General features: G+C 39.2%; 1 long non-coding RNA gene across 6 annotated transcripts in view; it reads right to left on the bottom strand.

Annotated features, from left to right (window-relative positions):
* The window catches only part of LOC116276334, a 41,878-nt gene that overhangs the window by 3,499 nt on the left and 20,469 nt on the right, over positions 1–17,910 (bottom strand). For 5 of the 6 annotated variants that reach the window (XR_004185752.1, XR_004185753.1, XR_004185751.1 and 2 more), the window contains exon 4: positions 8,153–8,275. This is a non-coding gene — a long non-coding RNA (uncharacterized LOC116276334). Of the gene's footprint in view, positions 1–8,152; positions 8,276–10,192; positions 10,394–17,910 lie in introns of those variants that run through there. The other variant, XR_004185754.1, reaches the window with a different exon arrangement.

Below are 17,910 nucleotides of genomic sequence, written 5' to 3'. Positions count from 1 at the left end.
AACTGGAATATGTACATTGTTAGTTTGTACAATTATAATTAAGCACGTGCCCCTGCCTGGCGTTTACAAATTGCTAACTGGCACCGTCACAACTTCTTCATGTCAGCATCTATCAGCTCACTCCCATGTTGTTACTTGGTCTCCCAGGGAAAACAGCCACTAAGAAAAGAGGGAAAGGAACAACAGGCACCTTCTCTTTTGTTACTTTATTTCTCACATTAAACCTTTTCACTTTATCTATAGCTATATATATGTATATATTATAGGTGTGTATATATATCTATATATAATTCTTTTAAATTAAATTATTGATTACTGGATTATTACCTGATAAATTATGTATGGAAAATGTCACCAACTGCAATGAACTTCATTTGTTTAATCATGTAAATACTATAAAGTTTAAACGTATCTATTTCTTTTTACTCGTTTTCCCGTTGAATTTAATAATATGGTTGTTTTTTCTTCCTTATCTGAATCTGAAACCCAAAATCTTTGAGGTTAGAATTCCAGAATCAGCAGTCAGGGCTAACTACCCTTTGGGCTGATGTATGGCTAAGCAAGGATTGGCTGGGGGACCTGGGAGAGGGCTGGCTCCCCTCTCCGCTCTGCCACCATAACTGGTTTCTGTCCGACGCCCAGTTTGAGGACCAGGGGATGCCCAGATATTGCATGCATGCTTTTTTGTCTATCCCGGGACTCAGTACTTCACGGGGAATGCCTCCCAGCCTCAGTCATCATCCTTTGAGATAAGGCAGAATTTCCCAAGCTACCATTTAGAAGAACCCCCTCTAGGATGTTAATAGATATTATATAGCATGTCCGGCCACGGTGGCTCACACCTGTAATCCCAGCACTTTGAGAGGCTGAAGTAGGCAGATCACTTGAGGCCAGGAGTTTGAGACCAGCCTGGCCAACATGGTGAAACCCCGTCTCTACTAAAAATACAAAAAATTACCCAGGTGCGGTGGTGGGCACCTGTAATTCTAGCTACTCAGGAGACTGAGGCAGGAGAATCGCTTGAACCCGGGAGGCAGAGGTTGCAGTGAGCTGAGACTGTACCACTGCAATCCAGCCTGGGAGATAGAGTGAGACTCCGTTTCAAAAAAAGAAAAAAAGGTATTATATAGGGTAAGAGACGTTCCATTTTCAGCTATGTTTGGAAAGATAATACATCACAATCATTGGACACATTTGATAAATATGCTCTACATTTTGAAGTATTTAAGGGCACCACCCTAATTTTTTAAAATAGTTTTTTGTAAATGTGAGTTCTTGCCATATTGCCCAGGCTGCTCTCAAACTCCTGGCCTCAAGCAATTCTTGCACCTCAGCTTTCCAAAGTGCTGGGATTACAGGTGTGAGCCACTGTGCCTGGCCAACCACACTAAAATCAAACTCAACTTTCATAAGAGGATCTGACCTCAATAATGTACGTTAAGGCATCATTACATTAGGGTTTTTTTTTTTCATTGCATTATCTTTCCCAGGAATGTTTGCTTTTAAAGATGCTAATGGAAAAATTAAAGTTAAATTATTTTTAAGATATACAGGCATAGGATGGAGGTATTTCAGGGAAGGCATGGAGGGAAAACAGCTAAAATCACACCTCTCAGCTGGCTGCTGAATGCCCCCAAGCATGAGCCTCTCTCCCAGGTCCAGCTCTCCACCCTCACGGCTCTGTCCCTGTGAGTTGATGGCTGCCCGCTCTGTACTATGGCACCTGACCTCTCTCACGAGCTCTTCCACACCCATGTGTCCAGCTGCCAATGGCTCCCAATCTCTTGGATGTTCAAATTCAACATAGCCAACACCACCTAGGCATGGTGGCACCAGCCTGCAGTACCATCTATTTGGGAAGCAGAGGTGGGAAGATCACTTGAGCCTGGGAGGTCGAGGCTACAGTGAGCTGTGATCACACCGCTGCACTCCAGCCTGAGCAACAGAGCAAGACCCTGTCTCTATTTTTAAATAAACAATCCGAATAGAAAGCCACTTCTGTCTTTGTACAGCTAAAACGTGTTCCTCCCCTAGTATTTTCTGTATCAGTAGGTGACACCATTTTCTACCCATTTGCCCAAGACAGAAATTTATTTAGGTCAGATTTATTGAGGTATAATTGACATAGAGTACATTCGCCATTTTAGTTCACAGCTCTGTGAGTTTTAATAAAAGCTTATAGTCATATAACCACTTCCATACTCAGGGTACAGAACAGTTCCACCACCCCTAAAGCTTCCCTCATGCCCTTTGTACCCAAATTGTGTTCCAAGCCCCTGTGCATGGAAACAACTGATCTGTTTTTTGTACCTGTAGTTTTGTCTTTTCCAGAATGTTCTATAAATGGAATTATATACTATGTAGCTTATTCATCTTTGTTATTGTGTTGGTGATTCATTCTTATTTTTTGTTGAGTAATCCACCATCTAATTTTGAGCCATGTAAAATGTTCTTTCTCTTTTATTCCTTACCACATCCAACGTCCTGACAATTCTACCTTCTAAATCTCTAGCAAAGACATAGAATCAACCTAGACGCCTATCAATGCTGGACTTGATAAAGAAAATGTGGTGCATATGTATCATGGAATACTACACAGCCATAAAAAAGAATGAGATCACTTTCTTTGTAGCAACATGGATAGAGCTGGAGGCCATTATCCTAAGTGAACTAACAAAGAAACAGAAACCAAATATCACATGTTCTCACTTATAAGTGGGAGCTAAACAATGAGTACACCTGGACACAAAGATGGGAACAACAGAAACCAGGGCCTACTTGAGGGTGGAGGGTGGGAGGAGGGTGAGGATCAAAAGCGCACTGATTAGGTACTAGGCTTTTTACCTGGATGATGAAATAATCTGTACAACAAATGTCTTGCAAAAGAAAGCTCATGAACTTGCATTCTCCTCCCATTTGGCTTTTGATGGGGACTACAAATGTTCTTGTTTGGAAGTAGAAGTGGGAACGGACTGGCCCTTCCCCTCCCTTTTACCCACATCTCAGGATGTAGAGCATTTCTGGAAGCCTGACGCTGGGCCCGTGTCCTGGGGGTAGACACATCACTAGCCAGTCGTAGAAGGAAAAGAGGCAGCGAAGGTGTCTGATTGCACAGGCCAGGGTGTCTTTCAGTGCTTCCTGGTTGAGTTTGAAATGGTCTGCCCACTCCCCACTTCCAGTTTTTAGGATTTTTTTTTTAACTTTAAAAACGTTATTGACACAGGCTCTCGCTCTGTTGCCCAAGCTGGAGAACAGTGGCACGATTGCAGCTCATTGCAGCCTCGACCTCCCCAGGCTCAGGTGATCCTCCTGCCTCAGCCTCCTGAGTAGCTGGGACTGCAGGTGCACACCACCATGCCCAGCTAATTTTTGTATTTTTTGTAGAGACAAAGTTTCACCATGTTGCCCAGGCTGGTCTCAAACTCCTGGGCTCAACAGATCTGCCTGCCTCGGCCTCCCAAAGTGCTGGAATTACAAGCAACAGCCACCACACCCAAGCCCCAGTTTTTAGAATTTTTGAACTCTACCCCTGGGGGTCTCTTCTTTGCAAGTCCTGGATTAACAATAATGTAGTAACTTATGGTCACTGGAGGCCCCCGGAGGCTCTGTGCTGCTTCTTAAAACACCTAAAAACTTTGAATAGAAAGGAGTGATGCAATTTGCTTTTAACGATTCCTGGTAGCTTGTAACTTGTAGACTTTGGAATCGTTTGCTTGTGATTTTAACAGTGGGATGCTTTATTAGTATTTCACTTCTAACAATTAGCTCTATTATTATTTGTTACCGAGAGCAGAGTGTTTGGAGTGAGTGTAAGCAGAGGGCACATTGCTGTCTTAAACTTCCTCAGCTCCAGCCAATGTCCAGAGGGCGAGGGCAGCCAGGATGCATTTCATGAGGCTGTAGTGGAGGTTACAGATGGCATCTCTCTGATTGTTTATGTCCATCTTGTACATGTCATTTAATATTTTGGATATTACCTCTGCTATGATCCAAATGGCATGGTCTGAGGGATCTCTCAGTTTCCCCAATTCTTCCCTCTCACTGCTAAGAAGCATGCAGCAATTCATTACCATTCTTCTATTCTTTTATCTTATCATTTTCTTTCCTCTGGGATGCAAATTCCTTGTTGCATGAGGAGACGAGGGGACATACAAGCCTTACCAGTAATTTATAGCATCAATGGGTTGTGCGAATGAAGGCTCAAAAAAGCAAAGCAGAATTGATGGTTTCTGGGGACAGGACTTTTCCATGCAAGGGCAACTGTGTATTTCTTTTTCATGGCGACATGTACCTTTCGAGAAGTGGTAAGGTCCACTCTCAGGCCAAGCTACAGTTTATGTGCACAATGGCAAACAGTGGAAAATTCAGTGGGAGATAAATGGATGTCATGCAGAGGCGTGAATTCCAGAGACCTTCCGCTCGGCGGACTCCTGGGGCAGGAAATGTAAGCTTCACTGTGGAGCTGAAACCTGGATGCTCTAAAATGGCATCAGCCAGAAGACGTGCATTTCGAGAGGAGGGTGGGGGTCAGTGCTGCCAACTGCTTCTTCATGGTCGAGAAAGGTGAAGATGCAAAATGTTCTGATTTATCTTGAGGCCTTTCTCCTGCACAACTCGGTGTTTTTCATTAAATTTGGGTAATATTATAGTTTTCAAGTTTGTAAAAAATGCAGGTTTATTAAAATTTACCCTTTTAAAATTTTTATTTTATTTATTTTATTTTTTATTTTTATTTTTTGAGACAGGGTCTCACTCTTACCCAGGCTGGAGTGCAGGGGCCTGCTGTCAGTCTTGACTTCCTGGGCTCAAGCCATCCTTGTACCTCTCACCCTCCAAAGTAGCTGGGACTACAGACGTGCACCACCACACATGGCTACATTTTGTATTTTTAGTAGAGACAGGCTTTCACTATGTTGCCCAGACTGGTCTCGAACTCCTGGTCTTAAGTGATCCTCCCACCTCAGCCTTCCAAAGTGTTTGCACTATAGGTATGAGCCACTGCGCCTGGCCAAATTTACCCTTTTAGTGTATATTTAATGTATATTTGTGACTGTGGATTTGTCATAGATGGTTCATATTATTTTAAGGTATGTACCTTCTATGCCTAGTTTGCTGAGTGTTTTAAACATGAAGAGATGTTGAATTTTATTAGAAGCCTTTTCTGCATCTTTTGAGATGGTCATGTGGTTTTTGTTTTGAGTTCTGTTTATGTGGTGAATCACATTTTTTGGTTTGTGTATGTTAAACCAACTTTTGTTCCAAGAATAAAGCCTACTTGATTGTGATAGATTAGTTTTTTGATGTGCTGCTGGATTCAGTTTGGTAGTATTATGTTGAAGAGTTGTGTCTATTTTCATCAAGGATATTGACCTGAAGTTTTCTTTTTGACTATTTTAGATACTTTCTGTGGATGGAATCATGCAGTTTGAAAAAACATGTGCAGTCACGAAAATACCATCATTTGCAAATCCTTGTGTCCAGTCATGTAAACATTTTTTTTTGATGGAAATCAAGGAAGAAGATTTCTGTCACCCAAAAAAGGTTCCTTGGGTCCCTGACAAGCACTGATCTGGTTTTTATCCCTGTAAGTTTTGCTTTTTCCAGAATGCCATGGAAATAGAATCATACAGCTTGGAATTCTTTGAGTCTGGCTTCCTTCACTTAGTATAATGCCTTTGAGATTCATTCAAGTTGCTGCACCTATAACTGCTTCATTCATTTCTATTGCTGAACGGTATTCCAGTCTATGGGTGCGCCTCAATTTGTTTAGCCATTCACAAATTAACAGATAGCTGGTTGTTTTCTTTTCCGAGCTATTGCAGATAGAGATGCTATAAATATTTGTGTACAGGTTTTTGGGCAAACATATGCTTTCATTTCACTTGGTTAAATATCTTGGAGTAGAATTGTTGGGTCATATGCTAAACAGAAAAAAAAAATTCTTTCGTGTTAAAATTCAGCTACTGCAGGATCTTTTGCTTTTAAAATACTATACACAAGGAAGCTTTAATACTTTTTCTTAATTTAATGCTGTTTGCCTTACATCCTATATTCCATGCATAATATTTCTTCACATTTGAAGCTTTATTTTTTTGAAATTATATTGTTAATGTGTGTACATTATTTTTGTCAGGGGCCAAAATTCTGTCTGTGTCACCAGCACCTTGTATAGGGCCGGGCACATAGTAACCACATAGGAAATAGTTTTGAACAAATGAATGTATTAACATATGTTGTACTCCCACTTTCTTTTTAATCTCATTTGTTCAATTTGTATTTGTCCTTCCTTTTATTTTGAATCACTGTCTCTGATTTATGGTGGTTCTTGGAATTTCCCACCAATTAGAGGGACTTTGTCTTTTTAGTAGGGAAATTTTAATCATTCTGATATTGTTATGGGTGCCCTCACTCATGTTAACTGTTTTGATTAATTCTTTCCTGCTTGTTTGTTTATCTCTCTCCTGTCTTTGTCTCTGTCTTCTCTTTCCTCTCCTTCTGTCTCTCCCTTCTCTCCTCTCTCTCTCTCTGTAGTCTCTCTCCCTTTTCTCTCTCCTCTCCTCTCTCTTCTCCTCTCTTTCACTGCTGTCTCCCTTCCCCTCCTCTCCTCCCCTCCCCTCCCCTCCCCTCTCGTCTCCTCTCCTCTCCTCTCCTCTCGTCTCCTCTCCTCTCCTCTCTCTTCTGCTCCCCTATCTCTCCTTCTCTCTCTCCCCTCTCTCTTCCCTCTCTCCTCTCTCTTTTCATCTCTCCTCTCTTTCACTGCTGTCTCCCTTCCCCTCCTCTCCTCCCCTCCCCTCCCTTCCCCTCCCCTCTCCTCTCCTCTCCTCTCCTCTCGTCTCCTCTCGTCTCCTCTCCTCTCTCTTTCTGCTCCCCCATCTCTCCTTCTCTCTCTCCCCTCTCTCTTCCCTCTCTCCTCTCTCTTCTCTCAAGGAGGCTTTGAGCAGAGACTATGAGGTTTTCTAGGTATAGAATCGTATCATCTGTGAAGCAAGATAGTTTGACTTCCTCTCTTCCTATTTGCATGCCTTTTATTTTTTTTTCTCTTGCCTGATTGCTTTGGCTAAAACATCCAGTACTATGTTGAATAGGAGTGATGAGAGTGGCATACTTTTTCTGTGTGATACACATATACATATATATACTCACAAGCATATACATGTAGCTATATATATGTATATTTATTATATATAGAGAGAGAAAGAAAATAGGATAGAATGAGGGATTATTTAATCTAGGTTTATTTTAAACTGCAACAAAGACTTATATTGCATCCTTGTCTTGTTCCAGTGCTGAAGGGGAATGCTTTTGGATTTTGCCCTCTCAGTATGATGTTGGCTGTGGATTTGTCATAGATGGTTCATCTTATTTTAAGGTATGTACCTTCTATGCCTAGTTTGCTGAGTGTTTTTAACATAAAGAGATGTTGAATTTTATTAGAAGCCTTTTCTGGCATCTTTTGAGATGATCGTGGTGGTTTTGTTTTGAGTTCTGTTTATGTGGTGAATCACATTTTTTGGTTTGTGTATGTTAAACCAACTTTTGTCCCAAGAATAAAGCCTACTTGATCGTGATAGATTAGTTTTTGATGTGCTGCTGGATTCAGTTTGCTAGTATTTTTTTGAAGACTTTTGTGTCTATTTTCATCAAGGATATTGACCTGAAGTTTTCTTTTTGACTATTTTAGGTACTTTCTGTGGGTGGAATCATGCAGTGTTTTTCTGTGACTGGCTTCTTTCACTTAGCATCATATCCTCAGGTTCAGCTGTGTTGTCACAAATGGCAGGATTTCTTTCTTTTCAAAAAGCTGGATAATATTCCATTGTACATGTATGGGTGTGTGTATATATGTAATAGATGTGTAACATATACACACATCTATTACATATACACACACACATATATATATAGATCACATTTTCTTTATGCAGTCATCTGTTGATGGACATTGAGGTTGTTTCTATGTCTTGGTTATTGTGAATAATGCTACAATGAACATGGGGGTGCAGATTTTTTTTGGAGATCCTGATTTCTATTCTTCTGGAGATATATACCCAGAAATGGGATTTCTGAAACATATGGCTATTCTAATTTTAATGTTTTGGAAACCCAAATACTGTTGGCCATAGTGACTACACCATCGTACATTCCAACTTACAGCGTACAAGGGTTCCAATTTCCTCACGTCTTCTCCAACGCTTGTTATCCTTTGTTTCTTAGTGATAGCCGTTCTCATAGATGTGAGGCCATCTGGTATCATCAAAACAGAAGAACCATGGCCCTGGAAGCACATTAGACAGAGAAGAGATGCTGTCAGTCAAGGAACATGATTCTCACCTCCAGTAAGCTTGTGAGTTTTCTCCTCGCAGGATCTTGGAGAATCCATCTCAAACAACTGGACAGATATAAAATTAGTCTTATTATTAATCCGTCTTTCAGAAGTACATAATTTCAAAACCAATTTGAAATAGATCTTGAAATTTGCTGTTAATGAGACTAGCATGAAATAGGCAGATGCAACTGTGAATGTCATCTTCCACAGTGGCTCTCTGAAAAAGTGATGGATATGCAATTAGTTTGATCTAATTATTTATATTTTATTCATAAATCATAACATCACTTTGTACTCCTTAAATATATACAACTACAATTTGTCAATTTGCAATTAAAAGTAAAAATTAACAACAACAAAAGGAGAAACGGATATGCAGTGTTTGGAGGAATCATGGTATTTCTTCTTTGCTAAAGAGATTTTTGTTTTTTTTGTTCTGTTTCTATCTGTGAGAATCAACATTTTAAAATCACTGATTTGCTTGCTTGTATGCAGCAGCCTTGCTTCCCCCTTCTAACATTTATATTCCCCACTCCATCCCTATGCCCTGGTTCTGGCAGTCTCCTAGGTCCTTTTTAATTCTTCCTGTATATTTGTACTAGATTGTTTTTATACTGCTGATAAAGACATACCTGAGACTGGGTAATTTAGAAAGAAAAAGAGGTTTAATGGACTCACAGTTCCGCGTGGCTGGAGGGGCCTCAAAACCATGGCAAAAGGCAAAAGGCACGTCTTACATGATGGCAGACAAGAGATAAAACGAGAGCCAAGTGAAGGGGAAAATATTTAGTAAACCATCAGATCTCATGAGACTTATTCACTACCATGAGAACAGTGTTGGGGAAACCGTCTTCATGATTCAATTATCTCCCACCAGCTTTCTTCCACAACAGGTGAGAATTATGGCAGTACGATTCCAGATGAAATTTCTATCGGGACCCAGTCAAACCATATCACAATTGAATTCCATTCACATAGTTACTGAACACTTTCCAGACTCTTCTTATCAATGCAGACACAGAAGTGACTCAGAGTACAGACCCTGCTCTGTAATTGTGACAAGTATGGCAAGAAGAGGTATATATTCAGGGACCATGGGGGATGTGTTGGCTTGGAGCCTGGGGGAAGGGCACCTCTGGTAAAGTATGGAGCACGACCAAGCACAGCCAGTGAAGAGCGTCAGTTCTGGGCTGGCACAGTGGCTCACACCTATTATCCCAGCACTTTGGGAGGCCGAGGAAGGCGGATCACAAGATCAGGAGATCGAGACCGTGATGAAACCCCATCTCTACTAAAAATTTAAAAATTAGCAGGGCGTGGTGGCGGGCACCTGTAGTCGCAGCTATTGGGAGGCTGAGGCAGGAGAATGGCATGAACCCGGGAGGGGGAGCTTGCAGTGAGCCAAGATCATGCCACTGCACTGCGGCCTGGGCGATAGAAAGAGATTCTGTTTCAAAACAAACAAACAAACAAACAAAAAACAATAAAAAAAGAGTGTCAGTTCTGGAATTAGACACACCTGCACTGAATTCCTGCCCCACCACTTCTTGTGTGAATTGGGCACAGGACATAACATTACTTATGGTGACTGCGAAATCATGATGGGAAAGGTGGCACACAGCACATGCTCAGTGCATGTCAGCGTTCACCATGATGATGATAAGGATGATGAGGAGGAGGAGGAGGAGGAGGAAGAACTGCTCCACTCCAGCATGCCTCTAAACCTGCATGGGAGCAATGCCTGGCAGAGCGCTCCCACAGACACGAACTTTTCCAGTTCCCGTGATTCACATCCTTATTTTGGTTTCTTATTATATAATACCCAGCTCTTCATTTTGCCATTTCAAAATTCCCCAGTGCTCCTACCACTCTTCCTCGATTTCCTTCTTCCATGAGCCTCTTCCAAGATCTCTTCTATACCTATGCAAGCGCAGAAGTAAATCCCATTTTGTTCATTCTGCTCCCCTAGAAGCCCAGGCGAGGAGCTAAGGAATGTTCAGTCCTGCGCCTTCTACTTCACTCCAGGAAATTCCTGAGAGGAATGAGGGGAAGGCATAGGTGAAGCCAGTAGACATCCAACATGTGGTGAAGGCACTTCCGTCACTGTCCTTGGAATCACAAAATCTCAGGACTGAAGGCAATTTTCAGTGTTGACCGTTGGCTAGTCTAACCCTGGCCTGTGCTGAAACCCCTTTACAGCCCCCCCTTAGGAGAGACTATTCTCTTCAGCCAGACACCCAGTGCTCCGCTCTGACCCTGCTGGGACTGTGGGTAAAATATTATGGCCACAGCTATGTTGCCTGGAAACGAAACTTCTATGATGTCAGAGCCCAACCATTTGTATGTTGAAATTCTGTTGTTTGAAATTACCACCTGGAGGAAACATCCTATTTTCTACTACCTTCTTGAACACGTGGGAAGCTACAGATAATTCATTGTGTTAATATCAGATGCTTTTGATGCATAAGTGGTAGGAGAGACTGGGAGTCAGTTGGATATGAATTTAAAGAAAAATAATCGGTAACACAGAACTTGATAACTTGTGTTCTTATAAACATGGAACATTATAAACACAATTTCCAATTGTCATCACCCTAAAATTTGTATTGTATATACCAGGGATGACATATATTAAATATTCTGGTATATTTTTTGTTATATATTGAAACTGACCTGTAATAATTTTAAAGTTATAACTGAACACAGAAATGAAAAGTTTGTACTTAATGGGAAGAGAAGCATCACTTTAGACATTATGAGCCTTTGGGTTTTTCTTGTTTTCTGTGAAGAAAGGAGCAATCTGATTATTTTCTGGATTTGTATTTGTTTAAGAAATCAATTCATGTCTTAAATGTATCCTATTGGGGTGAACAAAATATGGCAGATTTGCTCAACAAACAGGTTCAGACGTTGGACATCAAGAAAAAAATTAAAATTCAGGTGTAAATTAATCTTTTTCATCTTCTTGGCTTTGTACTGGAAGGAATTTCAAATAAACATCATCTCAGCCTTTTCGCATTTGTTGTTGTTAAAAGCAAAATATATCTGCTGGGAGGATAGGTAAAGACCGGTAGACAACTCTGGGGTTGATGAGGTCATTGTTAAGGAGACGTCTTTTGTTTGTTTGTTTCCAAAAATATTTGATCACCACCATATAATGTCATTCTTTCTAAACACACTATTTGTGATTGTCAGCAAATTTTCTTTAATATACAAAGGAATGTACCCACCAGGTCCAGGTCCCCAGAGAATTATGTGCATGAAAGCAATATGTAAACAGTGGAACACTTGATAAGTGTAAAGGGATATTATTTCCTAAAATCCATCTCATTGTTTTTAAACAAATCAGAAAGGGAGAAAATGGCTGGAGAAGAGGGAGATGGTACAGCAAGCATGACAGGAAGTCTGGGGAGAAGCTGACTGGGATGGTGCAGACTGGTCTGCTTAGACTGTGAGGCACGTTTCGCCTGGTTCAGGGGCATTCAGATACAGCATAGGATGGGAGGCAGACAGCCAGTGAGAGGATTCTGGAGGAATCTGTGAGGACTGTTAGAAAATATCGCAGCCTCATTCTGTATGCTCACTGTTTCTGTCAAACACAGACTCCAGGATTGGAAATCTATTTATTTGCTATCTATCTCAGTTTTGCTTGATCAGATACTTTGGGAGACCGTGTTGGGGGTGGGAGGTGGGCATGTTTGATGACCCCAAACCTGCAAGATGAAGAATGATTTCTTAACCCTGATCCATTTAAATGGTTGATTTTTATGACAGCAACCTTCTGTCTTTGTGTTTTTGGGGTTTGCAGGGCTGCTGCTCTGAGAGTTGCCTTACAGGCACCGAGATTGTTGTTCAGGTAACCATCACCAGAAAGTGCCTAGGTTATGGGTTCATGATCTTATGACCTGGCTTTCTACCCACCTGTGATTTTAAAAATAAGCTGTTTTTACTAAAATTATAAAATTTGCAAATCTCATATAAAAGGGAATATCTTTATCCCATGCAAAAGGATAAGGGTTTGGGGGACTCCCAAGAGCTGGGTTTGAATCCTGGTTCTAGGACTTGCTGGCTGTGTGATCTTAAGCAAATCAGAAAATATCCTTGAGCTTGTTCTCTTGTTCATCAAATTCCAATGCTAATATGTACCTCAGACTTGTTGAAGATGCATTGCCTTATGCAAAAGTTAGTTATAATGATCATGTGGTGGAAAATTTTATTATGTGTAAGAGCCTAAATTATTTTGCACAAGCTCTCTCTATTACTGGCCTAAAACCATAGCTCTTTAGATTTATAAGGTCAGACAGTTGTGTTCTATTAAATTATAACTCTTGAAACTGTTGAAGAAGGAGAAAAGTCTCTCCTTGTTCAAGTATGAGAACAATGAGGAAAAAGAACAACATGGAGTTTATGAAAAGGTAGTCAGGACAAGGACAGGAAGGAGCATCTTGAAAACTCTGACAAATAATGAGTCTCTTAAAATGATTAACTACAAGAACCAAAAGAAACTCATGGAAACTATTTGGCATCCTGAATGGAACATAAAGATCTATGGACATTGTGACCATAATAAAAAAATTTAAAAATAGTAGTTGTTGGCATGGATGTGGTGAACAGGGAACGCTTCTACGCTGCTGGGGGGAATGTAAACTAGTACAACCACTTTGAAAAACAGTGTGGGGATTCCTTAAAGAACTAAAAGTAGAACTACCATTTGATCCCGCAATCCCACTACTGGGTATCTACGCAGAGGAAAAGAAGTCATTACATGAAAAAGATACTTGCACACACGTTTACAGCAGTACATTTCACAGTTGCAAAAACGTGGAAACAGCCCAAATGCCCATCAGTCAACTTGTGGATAAAGTAAGTGTGGTGTACATATATATATGATGGAATACTACTCAGCCATAAAAAAGGAATGAATTAATGGCATTCACAGTGACTTGGATGAGATCGGAGACTATTATTTTAAGTGAAGTAACTCAGGAATGGAAAAACCAAACATCATATGTTCTCACTCATACGTGGGATCTAAGCTATGAGGATGCAAAGGCATAAGAATGACACAATGGACCCTTGGGACTCAGGGGAAAGGGTGGGAAGGGGCTGAGGGATAAAAGACTACAAATAGGGTGCACCATATACTGCTCGGGTGATGGGTGCACCAAAGTCTCACAAATCATCACTGAAGAAGTTACTCATGTAACCAAACACAACCTGCCCCTCAATAACCTATGGAAATTTAAAAATAAAAACTAAAAAAAAAATTTTTAATTTGTATTTTATATAGAGCCATTATATATTTATATTTTTATATAAATAAATATTTATATATTTTATATATAGCCATTGTGAAACAGATATCAGGCTAGGACAAAAAACAACAGGATGAGACAAAATACAAGATTGGTAAGATTCTAGTAGGGTTGTCAAGAAATATAAAAAGGTGTAGCAGAATTAAAGCCCTCAATGGAGGCAAGAATACAAAATTAACACTGGAGAACCTTTGAGTCGATGCTAAGCACATACCTGGAGATCAGAACACAGAACAAAAAGATACAAAAATTGAAATCATCAGAGAAATGATGATAAGCAAACAGCATAGGTAAGAGAGGATCAGTCAAAGAACTGGGAGTATTTAGGATGGAAACGCCAAACTAAACGGAAAGCAGGAATAATTAAGGCTTAGTTGAAGCAAATGTTCCGGATTTGAATAAAGTAATTTGGTATATCGATCAGAAGTATGTTCACTATGTTCTAGGCAAAAATCAACCAAAAATGACTCATGTAGATTCACAGTGTGGTGGAATTTTTCAATGATAATGTCAACTAGAAAACCCTGTAAACATCCAGAAAAAATAAACTTACCAATAAATGAAAAAAAAAAGTCACACTAACTTCAGACAACTTTGCAACAGTTAGCATCTTAAAAATAGGGCTATCTATAGAGTTTGAGGAGAAACAATAGTGATCCAAGAATATATCACTTAGTCGTGTGATGTGTCAAGGCAATTGAAAGATATCCTCAAGACGCAAGGCATTAAGAAAATACAATTCAGAAAAAACAAAATACTTGGAGACATACACCACTTTAGTAATGACTCAAGAAGGAGGAAAAAACACACACACATAAAAAACGTACTGTTTTTTTCTTCCTGAGTTCAAATTCAAATTCAGAGGATCATGTTTTCAGGGTAAATTCTCCTACGGTGCTTCTTTCAGAGTTTTGTTTATTTGCTTGCTTTATCTTTGCCATTTCTATGTTCTTAATACAAGTAAATTTATATCTTGATATATAATTTTTACTCCCAGATTCATTTGGAATTTTTTTCTTAGATTTGGTTATTAATTAAAATATTGAACACTAAGCTATAGCACTAATGCATTTTTTTGACATTTGGTTAGAGCTGAACCTACCTGCTTGGGATGCTTTGCCAGAGGAATCACTAATCAGTAAGAGTAGTGATTTGATTCTTCAGAGCATCAGACTTTGCTGGAACAATCTAATTTAACCTTTGGCTGGGGAAACATTTCTTAGGCAAGAGCCAAAAAATGTTTAATGTAACGGAAAAGATCAACACGTCGGACAGTATTTAAAATCAAGAAACTCTTCATCAAAGGACAGCATGAAAAGAATAAAAGGGCAAGCTGCAGAGTGGAAGAAAATTTTTGCAGCAGGTAGAATTGATAATGTGCTCATATTCAGAATATATAAAGATTCCCTCCAAATCAATAAGTAAGAGATAGCCTCATGAAAAACAATGGGCAAGAGATGTGAACGGAAACTTCACAAAGGAGAATAACAGAATGGTCATTAAATGTATGAAAAATGCTTTACTTTCTTAGAAATACATAAAATGATCATCAAAACCACAATAAATACCACTACAGAATTCACAGTATAGCAAAAATTAAGAAGGCTGACATGCCCAGGTATTGATGAGGTTATGGAATGGAAGTTATGGAAAGCTCTTACATCTGGTGGGAGTGTAGGTGGTACAACCACCCTGAAATACTGTTAGTATGTACTGAAGGTGAAAAATACCCTATGACTGGCAATTTTACTTCCAGGTTATATTTAGAGAAATGAATGTAGTTGCACTCCAACAGACTTGCACAGGGACAGATAGCATTATTCATAATAGCCACAGATTGGCAACAACATCAAATTTTCATCAATAGTAGAATGGAGGAATATATTATGCTATAATCATACTTCTAATGGAATACTACGGCAAGAAAAATAAACTACAAGTACACACAAAGCCATTAATAATTTTACGTCAATAATATTTGGTCAAAGAAGACAAAGATGTAATGATAATATTCTGAGCCCATTTATATAAAAAACACACACATGTTACAAGTCCAAGAAGTGGTTACTTTTGAAGAAGAAGAGATGTAGTGATTGGTAGGGTGCTTAGGGAGAGGGGGTGAAGGGACTTCTGAAATGCTGTTAATATTCTATTTCTTAATCTAAGTGGTAATTACACAGTTGCATTCATTTTGTCGTAATTCATTGAGCTCTACACTTAGGATTTGTTCACTTTTCTGTGTATCTATTATACTTCAAAAAAGTTTAAAAAATTAAAAAGAAATATGCATAGAAAAAAACAAGAAAATACTGTACAATAAAGTGGCTATCTCTGGATAGTAGGATTGTTGCAGGTGATTTGTCCTTTTTTAAAAAAAAAAACATACTTCCCTATATTTTCCAATTTTTAAAAAATGAGTAAATATTATTTTGATAATGAAAACTGGAACAAAGTAAACCTTCATTCAAACCACAGAATCACCCATGACTCCATCTTCTTCTTTCTTATCCATATCTAATCATTCACTCATTTTATACCTGCAATGTCTCTTGCAGTCATGCACAAGGACTTTTTTTCCCAGTCTTCTACCTAGTTTAACTCTTCTTCATCTCTCACCCAAATGTTGCAATAGCCTCAGCCTCACAATTAGTATTCCTGCAAGTGTAACAATTCCAGTCTCAGGGCTTCATTGCTCACCTGTCTTCATGGTTCCCTGTTGCTTACAGAGTCCTTGACATGACATTCTAGTTTCTCCTGTTGGGGAGCAAAGAGTGATACTCCAAAGTATGGTGCTTTGGCATGCTGAGCACTTTGAATTAAAAGAAATCAGAAAGGCTTAGAAGCTGCCTCAGAACCAAAAACTTACTAATCTTCTCTCGTTTCTCCCCCAACCTCCAAAGGGCAGGCAAGGACTCTTTCTGAAATTCCTTTATCTGACTAAGAAAACTTGTTTTTAAAAGAAATACAATTGTCTTAAGATCTGCCCGCATCCTTTCCAAGATTCTTACCAAGTAATCCGGAAAGATTAAGCACTCAGAAGAGAAGAGGCAAAAAATTGTACCATGCCAAGACTTTTCATCTTTTCTTCTGAAGGCAGCTTTTGAGAATTCACCTGGGAGACTTTATCTCCACAATAAGACAACCTTTGCTCACAGTGAAGTTCCACCCCTCACCTTTCCACCACCTCCCTTAGAGCTCAGAGGAACTTTGTCCCAGGCCATTGTTCTTTGGGCTTATTCGTTTCCTCTAAAAGTTATTTACTACCCCTCAAAATGGCCACATTTCCCCCATCTCCCTTTCCCTATGAAGAAGGGTAAATCAGTATCTGGACCTTGTTGCATTACTGGGTAATTGTCTTCTTGTTATTCCCCTATGTTTATGCATGTTAAATAAATTTGTAGGCCTTTTTATCCTATTAGTCTGCCCGTTGTCAGTAATTTTCAGTGAACCATTAGAGGTTGGAGGGGAAGCTTTTCTTGGCCCCTACACTCCTTAAATTGACCCCACAATAGCATACTTGGCAGTCTCAGCTTCCTCAATCTCCTTGATTTACAAACCATACATTTCAAGGCCTATCTGAATTATCATCTTGCATAGGAAAATATATCTGGTGAACTGGGCAGATGCAAGTAACGTCTTTTGACTTGTTTTTGTGGTTTCATAACACTTTGTGTCTTTTTCATGGCTTTCATTATGTTCTACAGTTATATTTTAAGCCCTCTATAGATTAAATTCATTTTATAGTCAGTCAGACACTGTGTCCTCTTCTTTTTTTTTTAAGACCTGAAAGATTTTGAGTTGAATTTATAGAATTATGTTTTCTTTCTTTTAAACATGGACAAATGAACTCATATTTTCTGTATCCATCTACCCACTCCCACAGTCTCTTCAAAAATGAAAAAATAAATCATTAAAGCCCTTCATAAAAATGTAATATAGAAATTTAATCTCATCCACAGAGATCCTTAGAAGAAAGAAAAAGCATTATATTTAAATGACTGCTTGAGTGGATATTACATATTTCTACTGTTTAATCCTCACAGCTAATGTTACCCTCTGTGTGATTTATTTTCCAAAGTTGATGTAACCATTTCACTTTCCTTGTTCTTAAGTTTTAAAGTTTGCAAGCATGATGAGTTATTGTTTTCCAGTTGCAGAAGTTGTATTTCATTTTGAGAACTATTCGTTACATGACTTATTGCACATAAGCAGTTTGAAACACTACAGAGGCATTTGTTTCCATGGACATTTGTTTTTAACCTAATGACC

Source organism: Papio anubis, chromosome 8, assembly GCF_008728515.1.
Source record: "Papio anubis isolate 15944 chromosome 8, Panubis1.0, whole genome shotgun sequence".
Taxonomy (NCBI): Eukaryota; Metazoa; Chordata; class Mammalia; order Primates; family Cercopithecidae; genus Papio; species Papio anubis.
Note: the sequence above shows the minus strand (reverse complement) of the source record. Positions and strands in the feature narration are given on the sequence as shown.